The following is a 15,027-nucleotide window of genomic DNA, read 5'->3' on the forward strand; positions in this document are numbered from 1 at the left end:
TATTTGTGACAGCCTTTATAATGGGGAAGTTGGTTAGAGGTGTGGCATTCTGTTTTGTCAGTTTGAAAAGGAGCACAAGCTCTCTAGGGAGAGAACCAGCCTCTCGAAAGCTGTGTAACCATTGTATTCTTCTTTTTCTTTACTCAATTCAATAAGAAAGCTACCGACAACAATCAATTTGCATCAAACTTCCATGAATGGAAGTGTCTAATCCAAAGTGATATGTTCCTTTACCAGCGTAATTCAGCAGGCATCAGAGGATTTAGTGACAGAAAAGCATGTTTTTGATCTGGAAAACTCACGTAAGAAGTTATTATGCATGCACACATAAGCTCCATGTCACCTTTCTTATAGGAAGATTTGGCTAAAGCTACAAACCATAATGGACCTTCATACAAACTTCTCTCCAAATAAATGGATCGGTTTTACTACATCTCCTTATTGCAAATGGTCTATGATGGCTGATGCATAAACTATGGTTTTGTAAGACGATTCACGACGTCCATAAGTAAAACATGGTTAGAATAGATATCAAGCAACAACTCTGCATAGCATATGAAATTACAGGTGAGCAGACAAGCATGCTAGCACAACAATTTTGAAATAGAAAAAATTGACCACATATCAATACCAAAAGCAATTGCTAACAAACAACTCGTTTAGAAACCCAACGAAATGCTTCGGTCTGTCACATTTTAAGCAAATAGTGCAGAAAATGCAAGGTTTTATGTTGGCGCATTGTTCCCATAGAACAGAAATGTACCTTATGGTAGAATGTACAAGCATTAAGATGCCTGCAACTTTTGCACATGTTTGGGACCTGGAACAATTTAACCATTTATTTACTTCAAATGCAATTCATCACAGAATATCTATAGATTGACAGGATAATGTAGGACTTAAAAACCTGCAACATTGGTGGAAATTGTTGCGTTGTTGATGCCTTCAAAATATCGCTTGCAAGTTCATTACGTCGCAAAATTAGCCCAACCAAATCGGAACATCGAACCCCATGCTGTTAATTGCGGCGCAATAATGCCGCTATTGTGGCGATATCTCGGATAGCGGACATCAGCAAAATAACGGTGGTCAGATTGCGGTTTAAATTGCGGTAGCGCAATTATCGGTGCAATCTACCGTAATTTTGAGCGATATTTAGGGTCAAGTGCGTTCGATATTAACGTTACTTTTTGGGAGGGTTTGGGCTTTATTTTCAGTCTGTTCGGCAATCTCATCTGCTTTAGACGACCCACAAGTCTCAGGCTCTCAGCTTCTGTTCCAGACTTCCAGCTTCTAGCTTCTGTTTCCAACTTCTAGCTCGTTTATGAACACCTCCTATTTTGCAAATGATATGTCTATCAGTTTATGTAGGCATATTATATATATAATTCTAAGAAATATTATATGAACCGCTATTTTTGGACCGCTATAACCGCTATTTCAAATATCGGTCCCGACCGCAATTTTGTATTTTCTCCGCTACAACCGCAATTCCCTTTACAAAAGTGAGAGAACATGCAGCAGAGCCATAAAAAATAAGAAAAGTGCTAGATACATCAAAGGAAGGCCCATAAGAAACTAGTTGAGTAGTTGTGTGGCGTTCTACTGTGTCTGATCTGCATGGAGATAATATAGTAGACCATAATCTCTATTCTTTTTGCACCTGAAAGGAAGATAAAATAATAAGGCGAAAAAAGAAACAAAGTAAACAAAAAAAAAAGTTTAAGGAGTTGTGTTTGTGGTAAATATATGATTAAGAGAGGTAACAGTTACGGATTAGTTAAACTATACAACACCTTTCAGACATAAGAAGAGTGTACAACATCACTTGGGCACTATGTTCCATGGCTGCCTGCACTATGACAAGGTAGAAGTAATCTAACAGAATTGGAGTAAGAAATTCAATAAAGAAGCTCAATGGAATATACCTTCCCATCGGTAGCTTTTCCAGTTTTGAACTCTAAAGGCATGATAAAATCATTAGTTCCATTAGCTTTAGAAGTGACTTTTACATGCACAGATGCATCTATGACTCCTTTCAACCCGTACTTTGGAGCCCATGCCACCTCAATATCAATAATCTAAATGAAAAGAAATAAAAAGAAGAGTTAGTTCACTTGATGCAGCTATGGTTAGGCAAGTTAGAATACTTCCTAATTTATGGAAAAAATAAAGTAAAAAAGTTTGGTCGTTAATTTGACAAGTCTACTGCTTTTAAGAATACCAGACAAAAGTGTCGCAGAACAACAGCGGTGTTCAAGTTTTTAGTTAAGACCCATATTGCAAGCATATTTGTATGGTTTGAAAACTGCAAACAAATGTGAATCACTTACATGTCTACTTATACTGATGAATAAGCATACCAAAGCTGTCCACAGGTTTAGAGGGCAATTGCACACCATGATTCAACTAGAAGAATTCATAATTGAATGGACTTCACTTCACGTGGAAACAATCGATGGTAATGTACATATTCAGAAGCAAATGAGACTACATAAGATGCTTACCTCAGATATATTCACCTTCTTATGTCCATCAACAGAGCCAAAATCAACACTAGGAGTCATAGACACCTACACAAATTGATAGTTTCAAAATATGTGCATAATCAGTACAAAATATATTAATAAAAAAGGTTCCAACCACGAATGGCAAAATTACAACTGGAGTCTTAAACCTTATTTTTATGGTTCCAACCACTAGAAGAGATAGAAAACCTTATTGTGGCATGACGGTGAAGTCTTAAAAGAACTCCTAAAGTTTGTATTATTCTTATCAGTTGCTTTCTCATTATTACAGTATGAAATCATATCTTGATCAAGGTTACATTTTCCCTAAGTGATCCCTTTTAAGAACTTCAATGAATTTTCAGCAGCTTTCAGAGGAGGAGAGAGAAATTTTCAAGCTTGACTGCTGAGCAAGGAGAAATCTGTATTTCAAGCATTGACAATATCTCAGAAAGTTGTTTGAAATTTAGGTAAAGTCAAATGCCTTACCAAGCAACATGCCACATGCCTTCTCGGAACTTTGTTTGAATTTCACAATGTTGAACCGCGAAGATTCTCCTAAAACTTTTCACACCTCCACTAAATTCTTTGTTAATGCATGAAGACGCTCATTTACCGGAGAAATCCTCCATGTGACCTCATCACCTCCATCATCCTGGCTTTGGTGTATCAACTACCATAATATGACCAACACAAAGAAAACACGTCAAATCTAAAATGGTTTCCAACTTCACATACAAACGCAAGCATTACTTTCCCGCTTGGTCAACTCTTCACAGAAGTTCCTTTGTTTATCGCCTTATCCCTCTTCCTTTATGTCGTTATACCCAGTCTCAAAATCAAATACAAAAAAGAGAGAGAAAAAAAGCAATATAATTTGTATTTGTATAGTTGATGTTACTACCCATCCCAATAGCGATCCCAAATGAATGCATTAATGTGAACTTTAATTATGTTGGAGTACAACAAATTTCCAAAGCAACAATTTTAGTTTTGTACTTTTTCACTTGACAACATGTATGTATCTTAAAAGTCATTGATAGAAGAAGAAATGCAAATGAAACTAGGCTCGTACTGTCATTAGTTTATTCAGGACCAAAAAGATCTGCATTTGGTTATTGGGTTTCAAATTGGTTACTATTTTAACTCTAAAATCCATCAAAATTGGTTGATCAGCAATAAATATTGGATCAAGCAGTAAAGTGAGCATTGCAGCAGACAAATTGGAGCTAAAACATAAAAGACATCTATGTAAATCTTGAATTTGAAATTTAGAATGGGTTGTAGATCGGAATTACTAATATCTTACCATCCCAGGGGAAAACTTGATTTGTTTGCGAGAAAGACTTGCAGAACTCGGGCGAAACCTCCAATTGATTTCCAGCAGCATCATCCCTAGCAACTGGTGTCAAATCCTCAATAGGTGTACCTTGATAAGGATTTTTGTCACCATTATTGTTCGCATTCCCCAAACCCAAATCTTTTCTAGGGTTTATCCCTGTACTGAAGCTCCTATCAGATTGTTGGCGAACTACAACACCAGTACTGGTACTGGCAACTGGGTCGAGTCGTCTTTCTGGAACCGAGCTGACGTCAACCGAAAATTCTTTTGCAATGGCGGGTTGTTTTTGTGGGTGTTGGGGGACACAGTTTTGCGTGTGGTGTTCAAAGAAATGTTGGATGCCAAACTTGGAGGGCTTCTGAGATGGTTGTTGCTTGATTTGGTTTGATTTCTTCGATCCTCGGTGGGGGGCTTTCTTTATAGGCGCCATTTCTTGAAGAACCTTTCTCTGTGAACGTCGGAGAGAAAATCGAAGTGCCTTTTTTTGGATGAAAATGATGTTTCCGCCATAAAGGAGGGATTTTTGAGTGCTGTTTAGTGTTTGGTATGCAGACAGGATGGGACGGGACTAATTGTCTGTCCTATGTTTGGTAGGACTAGGACAGGACATGACAAAACTATTAAAATGACCATATTACCTCTAAATATTGTTCAATGTTATTTATATCATACAATGATTGTAAAATGATAACAAATCAACCAAAATATATTTAAATTATTTAATCTATGATATCAATATTCTTTTTAACATTCCAAGACCACATGTAAATAACATTTGTCATACCACAAATTCTAAATACATACATAATTTAAAAAGTTTAAATTATTTCTCATGTTCTTACATCCAATAGACCTAATTATGTGATTAGTTCCAAAAACCTACATGATTAGGTGAGTATCATGAAGGCCCTTCTACATTGTCAAGTACGAGGAAGAAGCGAGAAATCCTTCTACATTGTCAAGTATGATGAAGAAGCGAGAAATCGACAACAGAGAAATGGAGGTCTTGAGAGATGGAGTCATGGAGAAATGAAAAGGAGTGAAGAGAAATCGTACCTGAATGGAGGTTTCGAGATGCGACAATGGAGCTAGAATGGAGGTTTTCAAGCTGCACAAACGGAGGCCGGTGGAAGAAGAGGAAGCGATGAGCTAGGAGGTAGGAGGCGATGAGATGAGCTGCACAAATGGGGATGAATTAGGTTTTGTATTGGAATGAAATAACGAGGGTAATATTGTAATTTTAAATTGAGTCCCATGTTGTTCCACCTTTTTTGGTGGAACAAAAAATGCCTAGATTTGTCCCATGAAAATTAAAAGTAGTCCCACTTTGTCCTATGCTTTTTTTGTCCATGGCATGCCAAACATGGGACTATCTTTTTTGTCCCGTCCTGTCCCATGTAGTCTGCATGCCAAACTTACCCTTGGTGGGAAGTGAAAATAGGTGTGTGGTTTGGGACAAGTACTCTTTTGGTTACCGGTAGGCCTGTTCATTAGTTGATATCCATTGGATGTGAGGGGAACCGAACGATCCAATCATCCATTGGATGTTGGATTTTGTCAACCGATCCGATTAACATTGGATAACCTATCATATCCAATCCAATAGATGATTGGATCGGTTCGGTTCCATCCGTTGGATACTTTTATCGGATATCCAAGGGAAGATCTGCTAGGATTGGATCCATCCAATGTGTTAATTCAATCCAATTCTCCAACAATGATACAAATTGATTAATCACTTTTAATACGTGTTAAAACCAACACAAGGGAAGTTAAAAATTCAAAGCCTCGCATAAAACAAATTCTGATTTAAGCAATTTGAAAATAAAATAATTGGATGATAGTTGGATAATGGTTGGATGGCAAACTAGATGGTCATCGAATGATTAATTGGATGGGTAATTGGATGTTGATTGGTTCGGTTCGGTTTGGTTTTGGTCGATTTTGGACTGCCATCCGAGAACCGTCCTATCGATGTTGAAATTTCAATCCGATCCGATCCAATTACAATTGGATATCCAATCATGGTCAATCGATTTTAATTGGATCAGTCGGTTCCAATTGGATCGGTTGATTTTCTGCACACCCCTAGTTACCATATTATTATTTTTAGTAAACTATAGTTTTGGTCCCTTTTTTAATTTTTTCTGGTTTTTGTCCTTACCGGTCTAAAAACTATTCGGAATTTGTCCCTCCTGTAATGAACGTTAGCTTTAAACTGTTAAGTCATGGGTGTTTTGGTTTTTTTCATTTTTTTATACTTTTTCTATTTGTTTATTGTATATTTCTTTTTTCATTAACGACCCCTCCCCTTCCCCTCCTTGATTTGAGCTTTTGGCAACTCAATACAACCACCACCCAACTCTGGTCATCTCCTTTGGCTGCCACCACCACCAGCAAAAATTAAAACCTTAAAATCAAGAATCTAAACTCAAAAAACATTGAACAAGAATCTAAAGTCTAAAATCAAAACTTAAAAGAGGAAGAGAGACGATGGTTCAAGGAAGAAGAAGGAGGAGGAAGAGGGTGGTGGAGCAGTGGGAATAGGCGGCAAAGAGGAAGGGTTTCTATGTTTTGCTCAGTGATGTTGGTTGGTCCGATAAAGAAAAGTAGCTACATGCATATAGTGGTGTTGGTTGGTGGTGAAAAGAAGGGCAACGGGAGGGGGTTTATGTAAAACATTGTTTGGCAAAATGTAGACATGGTGATGGAATGAAGGTATGGGTTCTATGTTGGCAGGTTTCACCAGATATGACTAGATCAAACCTATGTTGTCATTTGTTGATTGGAGCAGATCGATATGGCAAAAGAAGGTGGGTCGATGACCATCGGCGACGATGATCAAAGGAGGGATTGGTAATATATAACACTAATTCATAGTTTATATTTATTTCTTAAAAGTAAAATGAAAAAATATATATTAAAATGTCTTTCACTTAAGGATTTTCTTTAGCACTCGTTATTGGGAGGGTTCGATTCCAAGTGTTTTTGCAAACCATGATTATTAGGTTGTAGTTCCTAGTCTGGTGACACAAAACCATGGTTTGTAAAAAATTGTCATTCTTCGTCCCTATGCTTTTTAAAATTACAAATTTTGTCGTTATGATTTGTAATTCGCTTCATTTTTGTTTCTTTGACTAACTTAGTTAAAAAAATCCATGAAATCATAGTAATTTGGTCCTTTTACGATTTTTTGTTCAATTATATATTATCGTACAAGTTGTTGAAGTTTAAGAGCATCTTCAATCAAATAACTATGAACTTATGTAAAGAGCGACTAGCTTAAAAGTTTTGATAAATGCCACAGATAGAGTAATTTCTTCTAGGGGTGAGCAAAGTCGGGTACGTGGCCAAAATTCATGGAACCGAAACCGGCGGTTCATGAAATGATGGAATCGGGACCTGGATCGCGGTCCCGAAAGTGCTAGGAACTGGTTCCGGTACCAGAGACCCGGTCTCTAAAAAAATCGTGGAGATAGAGAAGAAACATAAGTGCTCGATGCTTTGTAATTACATACTTACAGTGCTCGATGTAGAAGGAAGGGAACCAAATCAGTAATCAAATAAAAGGAAGAAGATAACGAATAGAAGGAACAAAATCGCTCCAAATCAGTAACCAAATAGAAGGAACAAAATAAGCAAATCAGTAAACCAAATAAATATAGCAGATAACCAAATAAGTAACCAATGTTCATGAGTCGTGAGCCGTGGAGATGGATAAGAAACATAACATATAGTTGTTACTAGTGCCTAGACTTCGTTCGATGAAAAAGGAAAGCAGAATAGTCGAAGAGGTATTATGTGGTCGTTTGTTCTATTCGATAGAGGAAGAGAAGCAGTAATGCGGGTAAGTCATAAATGTAACCTAAAAGGTAATATATTCAATTTTAGTTTTATTAATAGATATATAAAATTAATTTTATTTAAAAAATAGCGGATACCTATCGGTTTCGGTTCTAGGTACCCAGCAAAACCGGGAACCGGTCCCAACGATTAGCTGTTCCAAAAAATGAGAACTGGAACCAATCACATCGGTTACGTTTTCACAACCGACAATTCCGGAGTGGTTCCGGTTCCAAAGGCAGGTACTGTTTCCGATGCTCACCTCTAATTTCCTCCCCAAATAACAACATCAAATACATCTACTTCACATACAAGGGGTATAACCAACAACTTCTGAAACATAATCTTACAGATGATCTAGGTTAAGAACAATTGATACTAAACCTACATACGAGATACCATCTCCAAGGTAATTAAGGCGTGCCAAATAGTTAAGTCCTTTTCGTGCCTTTACCATAACTCGACTCATCACAAGTGATGCTAGTACCGCCCCCATCAAAACCTGATCGACATACTAACACTCCGTAGCCAAATCAACACCTTCCACTATCGACTATGGCAAAACACAAAGTGAGTCATAGATCAACGTCGTCAAGTAGCACCTTAAGATTCAATTGACCTTAGTGGCTACTCATTTGAGTTTCACCTCAAGGCTCGTGTCCTTAGTGCCCACCCCTTCAGGTAGCACCCTAAAGCTCATGGGTCTTGGTCCCTACCCCTCCGGGTAGCACCTCAAGACTCGATAATCTTAGCGCCAACTCTATATGCAATCTTTGTCCCTTCCCTACATGACGGTACAAACACAATCCTTACTACATTATGCAATTCAATATGGAGCCTCGAAACTCATTTAAAGATATAGAGAAAAATCAAATTTATAAGTTTGTACCTGGAAACGAAACATAAGATGTGTTAAGAAAAAAACATTAATGAACCTTATGGTCAGTGGCTGAACCACTAGGTCAGATTGACCTTTATGATATAACATGGTTTATCCAATGAAAAATACTTGACACAATTTGTAACTCATGCATCTTTTCTTTGAAGTTAATTCCTTTTCTCATAGTATTACTTCTTAAACTAAATGCAATGAATATTGTAGGTTGTCGTTGGATTATAACCTCGTGTAAAATATTACTTGGTACTTCTCGATGGTATGTATCTCCAATGATTGTGTAACATGTTGTTTAATGAGGTTGGCCTGAGAGTTGTAAGAAGTTATAACACCTATATCTTCTCCCTGGATGCCTTGGCAACTCAATTTATCAATTAYYKMMAMCMMSRAAAAARGKWAAAARRAWYMRRWYMAAMMAMMRGRARRWYYTTWWKRARSMMSGGRRGRAAAAAWTWMCKSYWRRARKTWMMMYCCSKYMMAWKRAAMWTKSMAAAAWKGKYCMAWKGRARKYSSMARRAWTYMMYTTTTKSCMAAAWTTTKRARKWGRAWTWMCYYYTTTTYYYMWTKKYMWTWWTYCMAMYTWRKKGKKSYWWTKRWTKKWAWYCMMMARRWYTWWTTWWTWWKKTTTTWMYKKWRSMMSWTTWMMWWARKKKKKKSTGYWRWAARWWGYWRYWWTTYWYSAKRWGAWKGAWGWAKTWWWKAAGMAGYRSWKMMYWCYWWKRWTWWKKWWKSYTYMARKKGRWTWWTTWMCSTYYTKSMAWYYTTWAMCYYYWAAMCMRKKWAAARRWYYKKKRAMMWKRAAWWWYYKKWARSMAWKGSMGRAAMMWKSMARAMYTKSMAWTKGRRRAWKRWWRRAWWAMMMCSRWWMMWTKKWWTWAWKRAWWWTWMYKGKYYKRRKKGRWYCMRRARCYKRARRWYMAWWAWKRAMYTYMARGKTWWWWKGWWWTTTTTTTGAACAAACATCTAGAATATTAATATTGTAGGTTGAAGTGGGAAATCTTATTTTATCATCGATGGTGGTAATGAGAAACAGTCATTTTTTATCCTTACTCGATAAAAAAGTATCATTTTATATCTATACCATTGAGCTGGATGACCTATAATTACCTTCTTCAGCCATGATGGCAAAGATGTTGAACTTATGTACTCAAGTTTTGCATTTGCTACATCAGGAGAAMMACAACARAGCTTATTACCATATATCAAGGCATTGAATAGCTCCATAATGGGTGCACACATACAATACTGCAATTTACAATATAAAAATTTAACATATTTATCAAATAACATAGAAAAATAAATTGTTTTGGGCTATAAAGTGTAGTTAATATACACCTGGCTTTGCAAAGCTGAAATGGACTGAGGATGTGCTTCTGAAAGTCTGCAAAAGAGGCTTACACCCATTCCATTTTCCCTAGCTTCAGTACTCTGGGATGTGAGAATGTCAAAGTTGTTGTTTTAGTTGTATATGACCAGAAAGTTAAAATGACACAGAGATGATATAAGTACTTGCACAAGTGGGGGCAATTGATAATGATCTCCCACAAGTACAAACATTAATGCAAACATCAAAGGTCCCAATGAGACCTATAAAGAAAATCCCATTGTCAGATAACTTTCATGTGAATATATCTTTAGGAAAACAAACAAAATGTCACACGGGCTTGCTTCATGAAAATACTGGCATTCAAGATAAACAATAGACCTATATAGAGTACTCAGCTATGTGGATATGGGGTTAGGTCAAGGGATAACCGCAAAATGAAAAACTGAGGAACACTCTGGTACCTATTCATTTGGACAGCATGTACCTGTGCATACAAGTAATTTGTAAGCAACTTGTCCGGTATGTACATGTGCATAACATGCACACGTGTATAAAAACCAAGAAACAGCTTCAATTACTTGCCGACCAAATGAATGGTTACTAGGTGTTCATCAGTTTTTCATTTTTTGAGGGTTTCCCCTGAACCTCCCTCTGTGGGCATGCATACATACATACATACATACATACATACATACATATATATATATATATATATAGAGAGAGAGAGAGAGAGAACACACACATAGCAGTTAATCTATATTTTATTTCTGATGGTTATTAGCTTCAAGTTTGGTTACAATTTTGGAGCATTTGGAATTGGAAATAGTAAATCAAAATTATCTGAAAATATTCATGTCTGAAAAAACTTAGAATCACGCAAACAAATGATCTTAGGATGCAACACAATATGATTTTCATACAAAAGAATTACATACTGGAAGTGTGATTTGGTTGATCACCAATAAATATTGGATCAAGCGGTAAAGATAGCATTGCAGCAGACAAATTTGAGCTAAAACATAAAAGACATCTATGTAAATTCTTGAATTTGAAATTTAGAATGAATTTCTAAAATCAGATGTGGATTGGGTTGTAGATCGGAATTACTAATATCTTACCATCCCAGGGGAAAACTTGATTCGTTTGCGAGAAACAGACTTGCAGAACTCGGGCGAAACCTCCAATTGATTTCCAGTAGCATCATCCCTAGCAACTGGTGTCAATCCTCAATAGGTGTACTTTGATAAGGATTTTTGTCACCATTATTGTTCGCATTCCCCAAACCCAAATCTTTTCTAGGGTTTATCCCTGTACTGAAGCTCCTATCAGATTGCTGGCGAACTACAACACCAGTACGGGTACTGGCAACTGGGTCGAGTGGTCTTTCTGGAACAGAGCCGACGTCAACCGAAAATTCTTTTGCAATGGCGGGTTGTTTTTGTGGGTGATGGGGGACACAGTTTTGCGTGTGGCGTTCGAAGAAATGTTGGATGCCAAACTTGGAGGGTTTCTGAGATGGTTGTTGCTTGATTTGGTTTGATTTCTTCGATCCTCCGGCGGGGGCTTTCTTTATAGGCGCCATTTCTTGAAGAACCTCTCTCTGTGAACGTCGGAGAGAAAATCGAAGTGCCTTTTTTGGATGAAAACGAAGTTTCCGCCGTAAAGGAGGGATTCTTGAGGGCTGTTTAGTGTTTGGCATGCAGATCCGACCTCTGTAATACATTTGGTAGGACGAGGACAAGAAAAAAAGATGTTTTTTAAATGTTATTTATATTATATAATAATAAATCAACCAAAATATATTTAAATTATTTAATCTATGGTATTAATATTTTTTAACATTCTAAAAACATATGTAAATAACATTTATTATACCACAAATTTTAAATACATACATAATTTAAAAAGTTTAAATTATTTCTCACGATCTTACGTCCAATAGACCTAATTATATGATTAGTTCCAAAAACTTACATGATTAGGTGAGTATTCAAAAAGTCTCTTCTACATTATCAAGTATGATGAAGAAGCGAGAAATCGACAACAGAGAAATGGAGGTTTCGAGAGATGGGGAAATGAAAAGGAGTGAAGATAAATCGTACCTGAATGTAACCTAAAAAGTAATATATTCAATTTTAGTTTTATTAATAGATATATAAAATTATTTTTATTTAAAAAATAGCGGATACCTATCGGTTTCGCTTCTAGGTATCCTGCTGTACCGGAACCGGTTAATTGTTCCAAAAAAATGAGAGGACTAGTTCCATATTTTAGGAACCAGAACCAATTACATCGGTTACGTTTTCACAACCGAGAGTTCCAGAGTGGTTTTGGTTCCAAAGGCAGGTACGTGCTTCCGATGCTCACCTCTAATTTCCTCCCCAAATAACATCAGTACATGTACTTCGTATATAAGGGGTATAACCAACAACTTCTGAAACATAATCTTACACAAGATATAGGTTAAGAACAATTGATGCTAAACCTACATACGAGATACCATCTCGTGCCTTTACCATACCTCGACTCATCACAAGTGATGCTAGCACCGCCCCCATCAGGACCTAATTGACATACTAACATTTTGTAGCCAAATCAACACCTTCCACTATCGACTATGGTAAAACACAAAGTTAGCACCTTAAGATTCAATTGACCTTAGTGGCTACTCATTTGAGTTTCACCTCAAGACTCGTGTCCTTAGTGCCCACTCCTTCAGCTTTAGGTAGCATCCTAAAGCTCATGGGTCTTGGTCCCTACCCCTCCGGGTAGCACCTCAAGACTCAATAATCGTAGCACCTACTATATAGAGTTTCTTATCACCATAATCTCTCTATGTTTGCCCTCCGGAGTCTACAGCCCTTTTCCTTGGTGTGTTAGTGTCAACAAGTATACAAAACTCATAATGTACAACTTGAACATGCTAAATAACTCCATAGCTATTCATTTATCATATACATAACATCATATATATATATATAGGAGCCTATTCAAGGGAGAACTGAGTTGTTCGTAGTAACTGTGAGAACCAATATTAACCACAAATCAATAGATAAATTAGGAAATTTATAAATTTGGTAATTTTAAATTAAAATCTTAATGCAAGGATATTTTTGGTATTTTAAACCTCTCCTCTCTCCTCTCTTCTCTATCCGGCCACCGTTCTCCGGCCTCCGGTCACCGGCCTCCGGTGATACCACTACGATACCACTGTGATACTTAAAAATATTGACTCTGTTAAACAAAAGATACATTGTGATACCTAATCATATATAAGATGCATAGTGATACCACTGTGTYACATCTTCGATCGAYCACACAAACGACATCAATGTGATACCCAARCACATATATGATGCATTGTGATAYCATTRTAGTATCACCGGAGGACGGTGGCCGGAGGACAGTGGCCGGAGGACGGTGGCCGGAGAGAGAAAAGAGGAGGGAGGAAAGTTGTAAAATACCAAAAATATCCTTGCATTAAAATTTTAATTCAAAATTGCCAAAATTATAAATTTCTTAATTTATCTATTGATTTGTGGTTAATATTGGTTCTCACAGTTACCACAAACTAATTAGTTCTCATTTGATTAGGCCCCTCTATATATATATATATATATATATAACACGAAACCATTAATACATATTATTTAGCACACATATACCAACAATGATCAATATGATCAAATAACTCAAGACTCCACGCACACCAAATACGACCAACTCATAGGCCTATGGATCTATTACTTTATGACTTCAACTTATATGACTCTAATTTGAATGATCAATACATTCAAAACTTATAATCTCAAATAAATATGCAATTGATGCAAAACCCCGTACTCACCATTGAACCATTTTCAAGAAACAAAGTCTGAAAACACATATGAACCAATTTTCTTTTCAACAAAATCCCTAACTTACTTGACTACTCTATGAAAATCAACATATGTTAATACAAATATATTTAGTTCATATTTATGCAACTTCAGTTATCAAAATGAGAATATACTCGTAAACTCTTATTTATTAACCATCATTTAAAATATCACACTTTAGTGATATGTATCTCTAAATGTCTTAGAACCCAATATATACACATTTTCAAGGTTTTGTGAGATCAAATGTACCAAGGATGCATACATACCAAATAATCACTATCATTTGATAAAATCACAAGGAACACATTTTAAAGCTCGAAATAGATATTTTTGATATGTACAAAATTTTCACAAAGTATTTAAAACCCACCTTACCATGTTAGGTTAAACCTAGTTTTCAGACCCATCTCTAGCTTCCAAAAGATGGATATTTGAGACCCACAAACAACCAACTCTAGAAACATCTCAAGATAATTCCTTGAACCAAAAAGACATCAAAAGTAAACACAAACTTCCAGTCCCTTAAAAGTCCCAAATAAAGATTTCGAAGCACCACAAGGCTCACCTCATCAAGAATTAGACCTTCCAACAAAAATATCCACAATGAAGTTGTTCCAAGCCTCCAAACATGGTAAGATACTTCAATATTGCCTCCAAGTATCCCCAAAATTGTCACCATAGAGGAAAGATTGAAGTGGATGGAGGAAATGAGAAACCATAGATCAAAATCAACTTTAAAACTGATATGGGCATGGATGTGGGTTTTCATGCGGCTAAACTCACATGGAAAGTTGCCTTTATCCAAAATTCCTAGCAAACAGACCCTGATGCGGGTTTTCGTTCGGCTAAACTGGCATTGATCATTGATTGTCTTCCAAACGTCTCTTTCTTAACTTGGCATAAAGATCCACTTAGTAGCAATTCTACGATGTAGCTTGATACATAATTCATATTAGATGAATTACAGTTGCAACATAAATGTCCAAAATTTTGGGTGTTACAACCTCCTTTTCATGTCTCTTCTTGCATAGGTGGAGGGTTATTACATAAAAAATATAAACAAAGAATCAAATCCGAAACAAGTTAGAAACCCTAGGGACCAAATCGTATTGTAGTCAAACCTTAATTTAACAAGTAATGTAATAAACAAAGTTATTAATGATTAAATATTTAAAAATATATATTTATAAAACATTGTTGATTTTGATTATCGTATAAAAAACTTAGTGTAA

The 15,027-nt window shown here is 36.3% G+C and overlaps 1 pseudogene; it reads right to left on the bottom strand.

Annotated features, from left to right (window-relative positions):
* LOC112521673 overlaps nucleotides 1-3,067 on the bottom strand; it is a 14,766-nt pseudogene extending 11,699 nt beyond the window's left edge.
* Nucleotides 3,068-15,027: the final 11,960 nt, after the last annotated feature.

This window comes from Cynara cardunculus, assembly GCF_001531365.2.
Source record: "Cynara cardunculus var. scolymus isolate 2C chromosome LG 1, CcrdV1, whole genome shotgun sequence".
Lineage (NCBI taxonomy): Eukaryota > Viridiplantae > Streptophyta > Magnoliopsida > Asterales > Asteraceae > Cynara > Cynara cardunculus.